Source organism: Podarcis vaucheri (genome assembly GCF_965113315.1).
Source record: "Podarcis vaucheri genome assembly, chromosome: 1".
NCBI lineage: Eukaryota > Metazoa > Chordata > Lepidosauria > Squamata > Lacertidae > Podarcis > Podarcis vaucheri.
The window spans coordinates 103,066,275-103,081,351 of NC_138759.1; the positions used below are offsets into that span (position 1 = coordinate 103,066,275).

Genomic DNA, 15,077 nt, shown 5'->3' on the forward strand with positions numbered 1-15,077 from the left:
GAAAGAAAAATGACTCTATACTACAGTGGTACATACACTTGCACAACTTTTTGTTACGTTTTCCATTGCTGGGAGTACTTGCATGAAATGAGGCCTCCTCACCAAACCCTCATCCTCCGATTTGAAAAGATGTCAGCACGACTACGGTGGATAATGGGTGAGCTTACTGGAACACCGCAGCCTGATTTACAGCCGCTTTGAAGTCTGAAAGCAATCTTAATGGGAGCACAAATTCACTTTTATTCCCGTTTCAGTTCACCTCCTAACAATGCTGGCTCCAAAATTGCTATGCGTACAACAGCTTCACAAATCAGGGATCATTAAAGTCTTATTTGTATATCTAAATCGAATTGCCTTCACCCTCTCCTAAAACACGCACAAGTTTTAACAGCATCGCCTGTACAATATTGAGGCAAGCAAAGGGGCGAATACAGCCATCCAAATAAAACTTAATAAATTAGGTTGAGTGTAATTATCCAAACTGGAACAGGGCCAGAAGACTTAGGCAAATACTTCTTTAACAGAAGGAGCCCTTGGAGGTATAATCACCTCAGGAGGAAAGCACTACTGTTAACATTATTTTTAAAGAGAAGGAAGGATGCTCCAACAACAGTTCCATTCTCTTGTTGTCATATGTCTCATATTTGGACTGTAAGCCCTTTTCAGCTCAGGCTGCATCTTAGTAGTATTTTTCTTCTTCTTCATACAACAACAACACCTTACCGGGTTATAGTTTTCCTAAGATTCGACAGCACGACATACCATGCCACGCAGCATAGTTTTGGCAGAAATTTGCCACTCCAACCACTTTTGGCAGATCTCTTGCACACAGCTTGTATGATCAGGCAAGATCAGAATACGGCAGAGTGCATCTACCAAATTAGCGTCTTCTGCGCAATAAGGTGCAGCACAATGGATTCACACTTGGGCTTGATCTTGAAAGGAAGCCCAGCTTGCAAGAAGAGCTTCTCTTTGAATGCTGACCCTCAGTAGTCTGGGATGCCTGATGACAACATGACAGCTGAAGATGGCAATGTGACAGGCTATTGTATTCGTCGGAAGCCGAAGTCAGCATGGCAACATACTGCAGTTGGTGCGGTGCACAGGAAGACCTGTTTCAAACAGTCAGTCTGAGCGAGCTTATTCTAATTAATTGTTTGTTTGGCATCATAAATTAATAGTGCACTTTTCACAGCAATGCTTGAAAAAACAAAAGCACCAGGTCCTCTGTCCCCAGGTATCCTACGATCAAGAGGTCAACAAAGGGGGGAAAGGGGAGCAAGAGACAGGGATAGCAAATGCTTGAGGGAAGGAAGAGGAACAGGAAACAAGAGAGGAATGAGAGCAGATGTGGTTATAAATAGTGGTTCATTCAGGCCCAGGCTGCAGATCCATTACTACGAGGCTAAATTATTGGTAATACTTGAGTTTTCTAAAACAACAACAGCACTATTTCCCTGTATCTATACACTATTGACCACATCTTGTGAGATTTGCAGGAGGCCATCAGAGAAGCAGAGCACAGCAAGCAACATTTCATACACAGAGTTGCTGGCCTTTTGCTATACCTGAGAGTGTGTGCTTGTGCAGTTAAAATGAGAGACAAAGAGACGTGTGCTTCCCTATGTGATATGCTTGCTAAAAAGAAAATAAAAAGTAAGTAAGATTGGTCCTGCTGGAGGAAACTAATGGCACCTAGTCTACCATCTTGCTGTCACAGTGACTTTCCAGACATAGGCCCTGAAACTACCATGGTGTCTCAGGGGTTCCTTGTGCATAGGTAAGAGAAAGGGACAGCTGGTGGGAGAAACAAAAACTATAACAATCAGGGGTGTTGATCCCAGACTTACTGACATATGTGAATGTGGTAGACATTTCTCTGGCTCTTGCACATACATACCACAATGCCCATGTCAACATATCAATATAAATCAGGCGCTCAGATTTAGTGAGGAACAAGGGGAACTCAAAGAAACTCAAAGTCACCAATTCTCTCCCCTGCAAGAAACACACATACTCCAAAACAGACAAAACATTTATGTAGTCTGGTGGAGGCAGGCAATATACCAACTAGGACAGCAGACAGACAAAAACAATATGAAAATGATTTCAATACAGAGGCTGTTACTGGGGTAATTTATGTTAAAGAAATGCTCATCAAACTCCAATATAATTCTTTCAAAAAAAGAAGAAAAGACTAGGAAATAAAAATGAATGGTTAGGTCAATGTATTATAATAATAATAATAATAAATCAATAGGAAATACCTCTATTAGGCCTAAGCAGAAGAAGTTACAGAATAGTCAGCATGGTTTGTAGAACTCTTCTTTAGGATGCAAGGTGATTTCTGAGAATTCATAGCAGGAGTGACAACCCTTTTTCAGACTGAGGGCTGTGTTTCCTTCCAGAGGCCATATGGTAGTCATGGGTGGGACTAGAGGCAAATGTGGGAGGTGCAAAGAATATAAATTTTACCTTTGCACATGCTCACTGCCATCGAGGCAAACGAGATGCATGAGCAGAGTTCAAGGACCCATTCCAGCCACGTAAAAACACCCAGGGAGGCTGCAAAGTGAGGCTAATGAGGGGCGTAACCTAGGGAGAGTCTAGGCAGACGAGGCAGGCCATATTTGGCCCTCATACCTGAGGTAACCCACCTCTGATCTATACCACAGATATAACTTAAGTGGGTTTTATCTACTGTTATTCTGGAGCGGGGCATAACAAGGTAATATAGAGCTTCTCATATGGTGAGTTCTATAAACTAAGTGAACTCTTGTTCAGTATGTGTTTTAAAAAGAAGAAAATGAGGGGGAGAGCGAGAGAGAGAAACCACAGAAAGAAAAGAACAACAAAATCTCAACAGGTCTATATGGAATTCATGCAGGAGCTCATTTATTAATGTATGTGTAGCTATCATTTTATTCCATTCCCCAAAGGTGACAGTTAAAGGAGCAGAAGACTGCCTGATTGACAGCAGCCATAATTCCATACAATGAGACTGTATCATATTGTTTGATGTGATATGATATTCATCACTGGTAACTGATCAAACATACTCTTGCATCAAACAGTATTACAATGGGATCATATTGCATGTGCCTGCTGCCAGGACTGTTCATTCAGTTGTGCACCAGACAGGTCTTTTCATAGCAGTGATGCACCAACACTGTCTATGGGGTTTTAAACAAGAATGTTTCCCAAAGAATTGAGTTGTGTATGTGCAATGTGTCAGCAATCAGGACAAATCTTTAGGGGTCCATAACAGGTTTTCAGAATGCAGCAATGAGAATGATGCTTGGATGGGGGGGGGAGCATCCTTAAAAATAGAGAATACTAAGATGTAACTTCAAGTGTAGTGAGATCTACTGTATTTGCTTATAGAAGCCATGCAGTTTTTCTGCAGCAGGGTGTACTCTGCTTCCCTTAGCTTTTACTTCTTATAAACCTGGCTTTGGATAAGTGCTCATTTCATCTATTTCCTCTCATTCCCTGGGCAAGCTTTGGGCTTTTATTGTTTTTTATAGTCAGGTACCTGACACTTTTATCTACTTAAATGTTTCTTCAGCAAATTTTATAAAAGAAAAAGAAACCCAAGGTGCTTTCTTTTTTAATTTGCTCCAGGACAAAGTGGGGAGAGAAGGTGGTTTTGTGATTGCCACAAGTGCCAGCCTATCAGAAATATACAGAGCCAGGTTCTGCTAGAAACAGAAAGCTTTCTTCTCTGAGGAAGTCTGACCAAAAAGGGGTGAGAGAGAATCTATAGTTACCGTTTTTCGCTCCATAGGATGCACTTTTCCTGTCTTAAAAACTAAGGGGAAAAGTCTGTGCGTCCTATGGAGCGAATGCAGGGGGGAGGCAGGCAGGAAAAGCCCCCAAGAGCCACACACAAGCTTCGTGCGGCTCTTGCGGGCTTTTCCCCAGGAGGGAGAAGGGACTCCTCTAGAAAGTCTTGCGTAACCTCTCCAGCCACGGGAGGCTGTGCAAGGCTAAAGAGGAAGCCAGGGCAGCGAGCGCGATCCATCCCCGCTCGCTGCCCTGGCTTCCTTCTTAGCATTGCGCACCTCTCCAGCTGCGGGAGGCTGCGCAAGGCTAAAGAAGCCAACTTTTAAAAAATCTCTCTATCTCTATCTCTACCTCTTTTTCTTTTTTCGTCCTTTCTCCACCCCCTTCTTTTCCTCTGGATCAATGTTTTTATCTAGATTAACGTTTTAGTTTGGAGGGGGGATATTATAAAAAAGGAAACTTTGCAGCTTTTATTTTAGTATACAATAAAAACAGATTAAACAAAACACAAAGGAAGGAAATAGCATAGAAGAAGAAGATAAAAGGGAAAGAGGGGGGATACAAAGCCATTTACCAGAGGTAGCTCTTAACCCTTGCCTCACCTGGGAGCTTCTCTGGGCAGGAATTCCCTCGGCTTAAGTGGGGTGGGGGAAGAGTGGCAGGTAGGGGGGTACCTACCTAGACACTGAAGCCACATGTCTCTCCGATGAAAATTGGGAGTGGGCATTGTGTGAAGTGGCTGTGGATCTCCTGCCGCAGAAGTGTAGGACTGTATAGAGTTGGGAGGGCCACCCAAGGGTCATCTAGCCCAGCCCCCTCACAATGTAGGAATCACAGCTAAAGAACGCCGGGCAGATGGTCCCCCAACTGCTGCTTAAAAGCCTCCAGTGGTGGACACCCCCAACAACTTCCGAGGTCACAGAATTGCAGGGTTGGAAGGGAACCCCAGGAGTCATCTAGTCCAGCCCTGGTGGACAGCGGGCGCGATCCATCCCGTTGCGCAAGGCTAAAGATGCTGCGCAAGGCTAAAGAGGCTATGGATCCCGCTCTCTGTCTTGGCTTTTTTGCTCTTTGGGGCTTGGGGTGGAACCCGGGCTTCCTCTGTGGCCCTGAGAAGCTCTGGGCGCGCAGCCTGTCCGTTGCTCTTTGGGGCGGGGGGGGGAATAATAATTTTTTCCTTGATTTCCCCCTCTAAAAACTAGGTGCGTCCTGTGGTCCAGTGCGTCCAGTAGAGCGAAAAATGCGGTGGCTCACCACTGACATTTATGTTCATCCATTCATGAATTTATTTTAGCTGTTTCTGCAACTAACATTAATTTTAACATTAACATTAAACATTAACATTAAAAGTGTTAGAAACCGAAAACCATAAGGCTTTTCCATGCATTATGTTTTTAAAGCATATGCATAATGTTTATCAGTGTATGTGATGTGACAGATGTGTTTGATACTGTCACCTTGAAAGGTACAATTACAGCAGGGGAGGTCAAGAGTCTTCCACCCCACATCAAGTTTTAAAAATCAAAAGTGTTTTGGGAAAAACTATTAGGAGTTCCTTTAGCTAGGAGCATGAAGACAGCAGCAAACGATTATGAAAAATAATTTCTTCCTCGATGTCTCTAACAGCTCAACTCCAGGATTTGTTGACATTACAAATTGGCATCGACATCTAGATTTAAAGCACAGGATAGAGAAGGAACCCCAGCTTGGGGAAAGGGGTGCAGGGGGAAAGCAACACACAGGAGAAGAGTTAATCATCTCCCTCTTACCTGTTGCTCCTCCCTTGCAAATTGTACCTATATCCACATCATCTCCCCCACAGGACAAAATAGTCTGGTCTCGGTGATTTTGATAAGACAATCAGCCTGCAGAGAGAAAGGTAAGCAGCATTTCTCCTTCTGCACAAATTTTCAATTCAGGTTGCCACTTACCACAGCTTCTTAAGGTTTTAAAATAAGGTTCGGGGGGGGGGGGGATCCACCCAACAAAGAGTTGTGTGTAGTTCAACTCTTGAGAGAGGTGGGAAGTAACCATGCACCCTTTCTTTCAGTACGCCCCATAGAAATCTGTAGAATTTCTTTTAAGACCTGGTTTACATGTCTCCTTTTCAGGGCACATTATAAGGTACTTTATAGAACTCTAGATGGCAAGCAACAATCAGCACAGACCCCAAGACAGAAGCTTTCCCCCTCCCAGGTCATACAAGCACACCGTAATCCAAAGCACATCTCTCAATCTCTCTCTTCCATGCAATGTCCATTTTTAGCTTCAGTCAAGCTCCTAAACACTTTGACCGCCTGCCTGCATGCCAACCTTCTGCCTTAGTTCACACAGGAAATCCCCTTACATCACGCAAATTGCCAGTCACACACCTGGGTGACATCTATCACAGCCTAGCCCCTTTTTGCTTCCAATGCATTTACCATCCAAATCATTTAACTGCCCCAGGTGGTGGATCTCTTGCTTAAGCCAGTGCTTATTTAGGTTTGTCTGCCTCCCCACTTCCAACGTATTTTAAGAATAAATGCCTATTTACAAAACTACATCTAAAATCAGATGTCTTAAAAAACTGGTAGGAAGACCACCCAGTTTGCAGAGAGCAGGGGTGGACTCAGTTACTCTGCAGATTTCCCTCTTTAATCACAGAAAAATAGCTCTCAGCACTTCTGGAAAAATGCTTGGGCATGGACATTGGCGAGCCTCCAAGAGGAAGGAATTTTATAACTGTGAAGCTGTCACTGAGAATGCCTCCATGTGTGCCTTGCCTTCATCACCAGACCTGACACACAGATGGAATAGTCAAGAGGGCATTCTCAGTTTATCTTGGAAATTTCAATGGAATATGGATTCCTAGCTAAGCCCAAGTCATTTATAGGTCAAGATCGGAGACCCAGTATGGCAGTGTTGAACATGGGCCGGGGAGAACTGTGTTAAAACCCTACCACCACCCTTGAACATCACTGGGCAATCCTGGCACAGTCGGCATTTCTCAGCCTGACCTACTATCCTGTTCTACAGGGGCTGGGACTTGGAAGAAGCAGGTCAAGCCCTGTCTTTTCAGGTCAAGCCAAGTCTTTCTAGCAAGTCAGTACCCCGGCCAGCTCCCACTGGCCCTGCTGCCTAAGCTGTGGAAGGTGTCTCAACAAAGAGCAGGGACCATCAGAGGCTGTATGCAGGCTGACAAGGGCTATACTGTAGTTAAGAAGCTATGTTCTGACCTGTCTGATTCTGCAGGTGCTGAATTTGATGCTTTGGAAATGATAGGGATGCTACTGGGGGCTCGTCCTCTTAAGTCTGAGGAGAGTGAGAGGCCTACACCCTCAGGTCAGGAGGGCCCAGGAGGTGGTGTTGAGGATCTTCTCCTGAGTGCTGAAGCCCAAATTACCTCTCCATCTTCCTTGGGGTAATGTGAGGGTCTGTGTCTGGGGTCATGACACCAAACCCACTGTATTTTTTAAATGAAGATTACACAGATGGCCCCATGCATGCCATTCTGACCTCATAAGAGCAAGGCTGGAGATATAGATGTGATGGCCTTGAATTGTGTTGAGAAGGCAATCATATCATGTGCTCTCTTTGCTATATTCTTCACAAGCTGGAACCTTCCACGTGGAGCACATTGGGTGGGAAAGCTCTGACAAAGGTTTAAACCAGGGGTGAGTAATATGTGGCCCTCCAGATGGCGAGGGACTCCAAACTTCCCTCTGCTCCAGCCGGCATGCCCAGTGGCCAGGAAAGATGGGCGTTATAGCCTAAATAACATCAGAAAGACCTCCAGTTTCCCATCTCTGTGCTTAAGCCATGTACATGGCTCAGGATCACTGGCACCATGGTGGTTGTAGCTCTCCACACACATTTCAGTACATGCCGTAATGGAAAAGGGCTTTTCTCTTCTCCCTTCCCTGACTGGGTTGTCTAGCTGTGCAAGGGAGTCTTCAGGTAGACTGCCAGCACACTCCCTGGGGTTCCCTTGGGTGGAAGTGAGACCTGAAGGTGCAAGGTGACTATTTATGAGGCAGACGGCTCATCCTCTTTTAATCCATTTCTCACCAGAGCTTACTTTTGTCTGCCAAATCCCACTGATAAACACAAGCACTGTGAAGCCAAATGGTCTAGGCATGTAAAGGGAAAATATCCCTTTGAGTCTGGCACAAACACACACAGAGAACCCTGACAGCCAATTTTTGAAAGTTTATTAAGGATAAGAGGCAAGAAAAAGGGAAAGGGCTTTTTCGGTACTTTAAGAAAGTAAAGATTACACTTCAGAAAACTAGCTAGGCCTTCCTCGCAAGGCGCAGAGCATCCTGAATGGTCAGGAGGAATAACTGAATTTTGGCTACATTCCATTTCTATGGTGCTCTAGAGCCAAGTAGGTTCTGATTGACAGGTGGCTCTGACCAGCCACTCATAAAAGTTGCACCTAAGCTGGGAAGGTGCTGTTTTCCCCTTTTAGATGTTGAGAGTTGGGGCTGTTGAGGTCTTAAATACTGCTGGGAGTCAACTCCCCTGCAAGACTACCCACTCATGTATTGGAGTGGGAGACATTAGCTCTCAGTTTATACAGGATGGAAGACTAGAGAAACTGGGTCATCTTACAAGGACAGGCTAGGAATGGTCCAGGCCTGCTAGAGCTGGGGGGGGGGATAGTTTGTTGTGCAGCTTTTTCCTCCCTTCTCCTCCTCCAATCCCACCCCTTTTCTTCATCTGCACCATATGCATCCAGCAAAGGATAGACAGAGTTAGACTATGGAAAGTCTTGGCAGAAACTTACACACACACACACACACACACACACACACACACTCTGAGGGAATAAACCAGAGTTCCTAAGATACAAAGAGTAGCCCATGGCTACTTCAGGCTACTTCAGCTCAGCGTATTGTGTGTCCGTGACTCCACAGGATGGGCCAAGCCTGTTTTTGGCATTTGACACACCATCATTAATGCTGTTCAGTAGCGGCCTGCCAAGTGGCAAATCCAGGCTAGTTTTAAATGCCTGGCAACTCAAAGCCACAACCAGACTGGCATGTGCTGGTGTTTGCGTGGTCTAGGATTCGGCTATCACTCTTACGGGCTGAAATAGTTATATAGCTACTCCCTTGAAGGCTCGGATTCCAGATTGGTTTTCTCATTTGATCAGAGCTATCTTTTTAAAACGCCCAAGGCCATGAAATCTAGTTCTCCCTGGCTAGTCATTCATAAGGGCACAGCATCACACTCCTAATGGCATTTCTACTTTTACAGACTTGGAATTATACCCGTTTCTATTTGAAATGACACATTTCACCACTGCAAAACAAGACAAATTTGTTAGTCAGCATCTTTCCTCCTCATTTTCCCCACCCTTGACATGCCTTCCTTGCTTTCCTGTGTTCCTCATAACCTATTAATGCTGTTCGTAGGAAGGGAGGTTTAGGTGCATTTTACTGTCACCAATTGCTTGGAGATAACAATGTAAGTAGCAGAGAGTGTGACAGGAGAAGAGGAGGGTTCTTCTGTTTTTTCAAAGGGTCTGAGCTTCAGTTCCTTGCATCACAACTAAAGAGGCATTGGCCCTCTAACTGGGTACAGCTAAATAATTTGAGTTGCTGTAACACTGAACATTGCAGCAGACGCAAGGGAGCTTTAAGGGCAAAAGTTAAAAGACATTTCAACACAGTGAGCAATGCTTGGAGTTGAGCAACTGCATAATACGGCAAACGCTTTGCAACAAAATTATTGAATTCGCAGATGTACATTCTGACAGGGCTGGGATACAACCAGCTTACTGCCATGGTTTTCCACCTGTACATCGGTCCCTCTGCGGAGAGGAAGATATGTAGCCCTGCTTCAGAGTGTATACCTTGAAATTGTGCCGCTCGGAGTCACCATGCACCAGGCAGAAACACAACTGCAGATCTGCTCTTATCCTCCCATATACCACCTGAGTAGCAGCTATTATTCCGCCTCCTCAGGGAAGGGACCCCATATGCAAGCTCCACAAGCCACCTCTATCACTCCAAGCATCATTAGCAATAGTAGGATAAACTGCAGCTGGGTTGCCCCGATGCAAGCACAACAAAGCCTGCCACTAATCTGGGCATTCAGCGTTCCAGGCCTTGCTAGGATGTTTTAAGCCCATTTCTCAGGGAATCTCCTGCTTTTAAAGGTGGAAAGACGTCTACAGGACTTGACAAGCTAACTAATTAACATGGGCTTGGAAGGCAAATCTTCTTAGTGACTTAACAACAAAGGACATATCCCTCAGTTAAGCAAGCACACCTTGTATTCAGCATGGACACAGCGTGCAGTTTTAACGTAGCAGCGTTTTCAGGAGCCCCTGCTATTTCCCCCCAACGTGGTTTCTTAAGACATCTGACAACCTTTTGAAAATCAGCGTTTTTGTCACATTCTTGGGATGGGGCGGGGAACCGATGGAACAGGCACTCCAACAAACAGCAGGACTACTCTAGAGTAAATAAGTTAATTGTTTTATCTGATGACTGGATGAAATCCACCAATTCGATGGAAGTGTTTAAAGGTATTGTGTGAATGATGTTGCAATATCTGCCTTATTACTCTTCTAGTGAACTAGTGGTTGCCACATTGTGGGACCATGGAACAGAAGCTCATCCCTCTGTCACAAGGCAAGCAATGATGCAACAAGGTAATTTTAGACCAGGGAAGGGGTGGGAACTGGCAGCCTGCAAGCTCAATTAGTTCTGCTGCATGACCCAATTTGGCCCACAAGGCCTTTTCACCAAAACCATGCCCACATGCCCCATTCCTGACATCATACATGACATGAGATGATAGGCAGGTGGGCAAGCAAGGGAAGCTTGCTCTCGGCATCAGTCAGTGGATTGGTGGTGACAGCAAGCCAGCTGGGGTCATCTTATACTACTATTATTATTATATATTTATTTATACCTCGCCTTTTCCCCTGACGTGACTCAATACAGTTTATTGATAAAAACAGGAATTACTAAAAACATGGGGGGGGGGAATAATTAAAAAACAAATAATAGAATTACAACTATATACCTATATCTTGTGTTCTTATCTATCTGAGATGATGGTATCCTGAGATCTCCAGATGAAGGGTGGTGTACAAATAATAATAATAATAATAATAATAATAATAATAATAGCTGCCTATTCCTGCATTGCAGGGGTTGGCCTTGACCTCAGGGTCCCTTCCAATTCTACAATTCTATGATTCTAAGATCTACAGTGGTACCTTGGGTTAAGAACTTAATTTGTTCTGGAGTTCTTAACCTGAAACTGTTCTTAACCTGAGGTACCACTTTAGCTAATGGGCCCTCCCGCTACTGCTGTGTGATTTCTGTTCTCATTCTGAAGCAAAGTTCTTAACTCGAGGTACTATTTCTGGGTTAGCTGAGTCTATAACCTGAAGTGTCTGTAACCTGAGGTACCACTGTATTTTAAAACATACAATCACAACAAAAAACAGCACGGCACCAGCCCCTGATTAAAAGCAATCAGTTCCCCAAAGCCTGTTGGAACAAGGTGGTCTTCACCTGCTGGTGGAAGGACAACAAGGAAGGAGCCAGTTGCGTTTCTTCAAGGAGGAAGTTCCAGAGCCTGGGAGCAGCCACCGAGAAGGCCCTTTCCCAGGTCCCCACCAAGCATGCATGTGAGCGTGGCAGGACTGAGAGAATGACCTCCTCTGAAGAGGGAATACAGTCTTTCAGATAGCTTGGACCTACAGGGCTTTATAGGTCATATAAAGGGGATTTTGAAGGGGAATTGTAGAGGGGAAATCCATAGTATGGCTGATTCCAGCAGGAAGTAGAGTGTGATTGGTGGGGAGAGCAGCCAGCCAATTCTTGAAGGTGCAATTCTTGCTCCTTGCAGAGTCCCAATAAGCTGACTGTGGGTGTTTTAAAGCACCACACAAGGTTCTTTGCAAGCCCCATCAGCTGACATCATTGTGGCATCATGTGATTGACAGGTGGACAGCCCTACTCCACCCCCAAACTATTGCTTTATAGCTGCATCTGCATTTCTCATATGTTAGACTCTAACACCTAGAGTAACAACAACAGACAAAACCAGTTGGGCCACCTTGAACAAACAGAAAAACAAATATTCTGAGAGCAACTGCAGATAAGTCTTGTCATGGCCAAATATGGCAACTGAATAGAGGATGTGTGATTCATTATATCCTGGAAAAACAGGGTATCACGTTTTTGTGTGATGCTAATACATACAACCAACAATACTGTTGGATTTAAATGGCTCCTTCTTCAACAACCAAGCTCCACAAACCTGCTGTCTACCAGACTGTGCGATGACTGCTGATGCGTCTTGCAACTTGTTGTATCGGTTATAAAAGCTCCTGAACACAAGCACAAAATTTTGTATTGGAACTCTGGGGACTACATTGATATTGGATGTGGGACATGTGGCATCCAGGCCGCAGGTGTGTCAAAGACTTGCCAGGGTTTGCAAACCCAACATTCATGCCAACACAATGTTAGCCTCTAGTGCTACCATTCTGGGTTATTCACAGACCACTTTTGAGATGTATGAAAACCTAGTATAAAAATTACTAGTAATTATTGATGCTCAATACAAGCTGCCTGATGAAGATGATCTTTCCAAAAGGTTGACATGCATATATTTCTGAGAGTCATTCCCATGGAAATATGAGTACCCTCATCTCAAATAAATGAATTTGAAAAGTGAAAGTAGTGTCGTCGTCCCGTCCCCTGTCCCCCCCCCCCCCCGGTTCCACAGGACAGATTGAGGTGGCAATCAAGAGAGGGGGCATTTCTGCTTGAAAAGTTTTATTCTACATCATGGTGCAGCCTTACTGCCGAAGCTAAGCAGATTTAGCCCTATAAGCTGTTTGCATAGGAAAATGCTTCGGAATAATGTTTGCCAACCAGTACTCCTGGGGGAATGAAATTAATACAGAGATGCTGCTGCTAATGTAGTCCAAAATAGGCCTGTGTCACACAACCAAGACATGATCACATAATTATTGAAGTTCTCATGATCATGTGAAAATCAGAGACACACAAATCTTGTCCTATCAGAAAAGCAAATGAATATTGAAACAAAATGAGAGAAAGTGTGTGTGTGTGTGTGTGTGAGAGAGAGAGAGAGAGAGAGAGAGAGAGAGAGAGAGAGAGAGTCGTGCAAAGCTAGCACGGATCTATAATTAACACATATTCTGAAGTGAATACATTTCTTTTTGCTTAACTGGTCAGAATTTAAACCTTATCAAGGAATGTTGGCAAAGATCTAAGAGTGATTCAATAGAGCCCCCGAATTCTGAGTAAAAAATACAGTGGATTGACCAAGAAAGCTCTTTCCCGCTTTTTTTTTTTTTAAGTGCACATATGATGATGCAGCATAGCTATAAACAGATGGTATTTGGCCTCCTTCCTATTCTCAACATTTGGAATTCCTAAACTACATGAATTAAACAATAATATTTTATAAACATACAAGGGATTTTGCTCACTGCTTTGTTAACATAGAAATTATACAATGCTGACATTTATGTAAATTTTGAAAAGTAAACAAGAATATGCATTTGAAATAAAGCAAACACAAATCAATAGAGGGGAGGTATGTTCCTCAGTGCTCATACCTATGTGTGTGTGAGAGAGAGAGAAGGAGGGAGGGAGGTGGAGAGGGAGCCAGCCTTGCTTAAGGGGAGCATAATGGGATGAAGGACAAATTGTAGCTTAGGCAATCTGATCCTTTGTACTCTAAAGGCATGTTTTACACCTTGCTGTAAACAAGGGATAGTTAAACCATAATTGGCTAGTTGACCATCAGCATTCATTTACTATGAAACCTGTTATTACAGAGTTAAAAGACGCTTCTCAGTGCCGATTCCTTGTTGTGAGAAGGAGAGTCAACCAGACCTTGCTTAATATCAGATACAGCTCAGGTTGGCTCTTGTTCTATGGATGAGACACCAAGGTTTTAGGAAGTCCTCTGCTTGTGTTCCCATCCTCAGTTCATTGGGTGCCTCTGTTTTTAAGAGCCAGCAAGCAAAGACAGGCACTGAAGTTTTCTCCTAAGTTTGTTGACAAAATAACGATCCCTACATTTTAATCGTCGTTAGAATTTTGAAAGGGCTAATTACCACTGTTTACAGACAGGCCTTTTCTATTTGAAGCTCCACAAAGGTCAGGCCCTTTGCATGGATCACTTGCCTGCCCCTTTACTTGACCAGATTTGTTTTAATGTGCCTCTAGATACCTCGTCAGAGTTGCAGACTGAACTCTGAGAAAGCCCAGAGGAATTTTGTGCTGATTTAATGTTGAGGGTGTTGTCTTGGCTAGGGCTGGGGTTTTCTATGAGAAGTTCTGCTCTCTGCAACCAAACTGCAAAGGATGGGAAAGAGAGACATACACAGACCCCCACCCACAAGGTTCCCACTGGAAAAGGAGCCCAGGACTACACTTGTGGCAGAAGCACATGTAGAGCAAGCCATCTCACACATTAGGAGGGGACAAAAGGCACTTCCAGACAGTGGCTGTTTTGGGGGTGGGATTCTGTCACATACAGGCAAATTTAAGTTGCGAAGTTAAAGCTGACTAGGAGTTCTTCTGCAACAAACCCCCTTTGCTAAAAGACCAGACTTTTTGTGATAAGGGAAGTGACAGATAAAATACACTGGAAAGTGTGGGACAACGCTTGCTTTGATGCATCATCTAGTCTCTCTGCAAGCATGGATGTTCATTAAATAGCCAACATCATCTAATCCCCAGAATGAATAGTCAGTAAACCTGAAAGTGCCCAGATAGAAGGGTGTAAGAGACAAGTGACTACTGGTGTGGAAGGTCACCAGATGACAAGGAGGGCAGGGCTCCTGTGCCTCTAAACAGCTAGTTTGAAGATATTATTAGGTCACTTTTGCTTCATACTTTGTAAAATAAAATAATAATAATAATAATAATAATAATAATAATAATAATAATAATAATAATAATAATATACCCCTTCTGATTTCTGCAGAACAATCTTCTCTTCCAAGACAGAGGATCAGGCTAAAACAGTTCTCAACCCTAAAGGCTTAATCTCAAACACCAGAAGTGATTAGATTTAGGAAAAGTTATCCCATTCTGTCCTGACCTGGGTGCTCCAACACTGAGATTTGCAAAAGCAGCTACTGCTTCCACGTTCATAGCAAACTGAAGACATTCTACATATGCTCAGAGGTATTGTCACTTTTACTTCTTGGGCTGACACTAGGGCTGGATCTAGACACCTCAAAGAAGCAATCCAGTTAAACACGTTGCAAACCCATAGAGGGAAATCCGGTA

At 43.9% G+C, this 15,077-nt stretch overlaps 1 protein-coding gene across 1 annotated transcript in view; it reads right to left on the reverse strand.

The window, feature by feature from the left end:
- Window positions 1–223: 223 nt before the first annotated feature.
- GTDC1 (glycosyltransferase like domain containing 1) overlaps window positions 224–15,077 on the reverse strand; it is a 231,244-nt gene continuing 216,390 nt past the window's right edge. Inside the window, exon 11 of the transcript XR_014213431.1 lies at window positions 224–1,112. The gene's annotated coding sequence lies outside the window, so the exon portion shown is untranslated. The remainder of the gene's footprint in view (window positions 1,113–15,077) is intronic.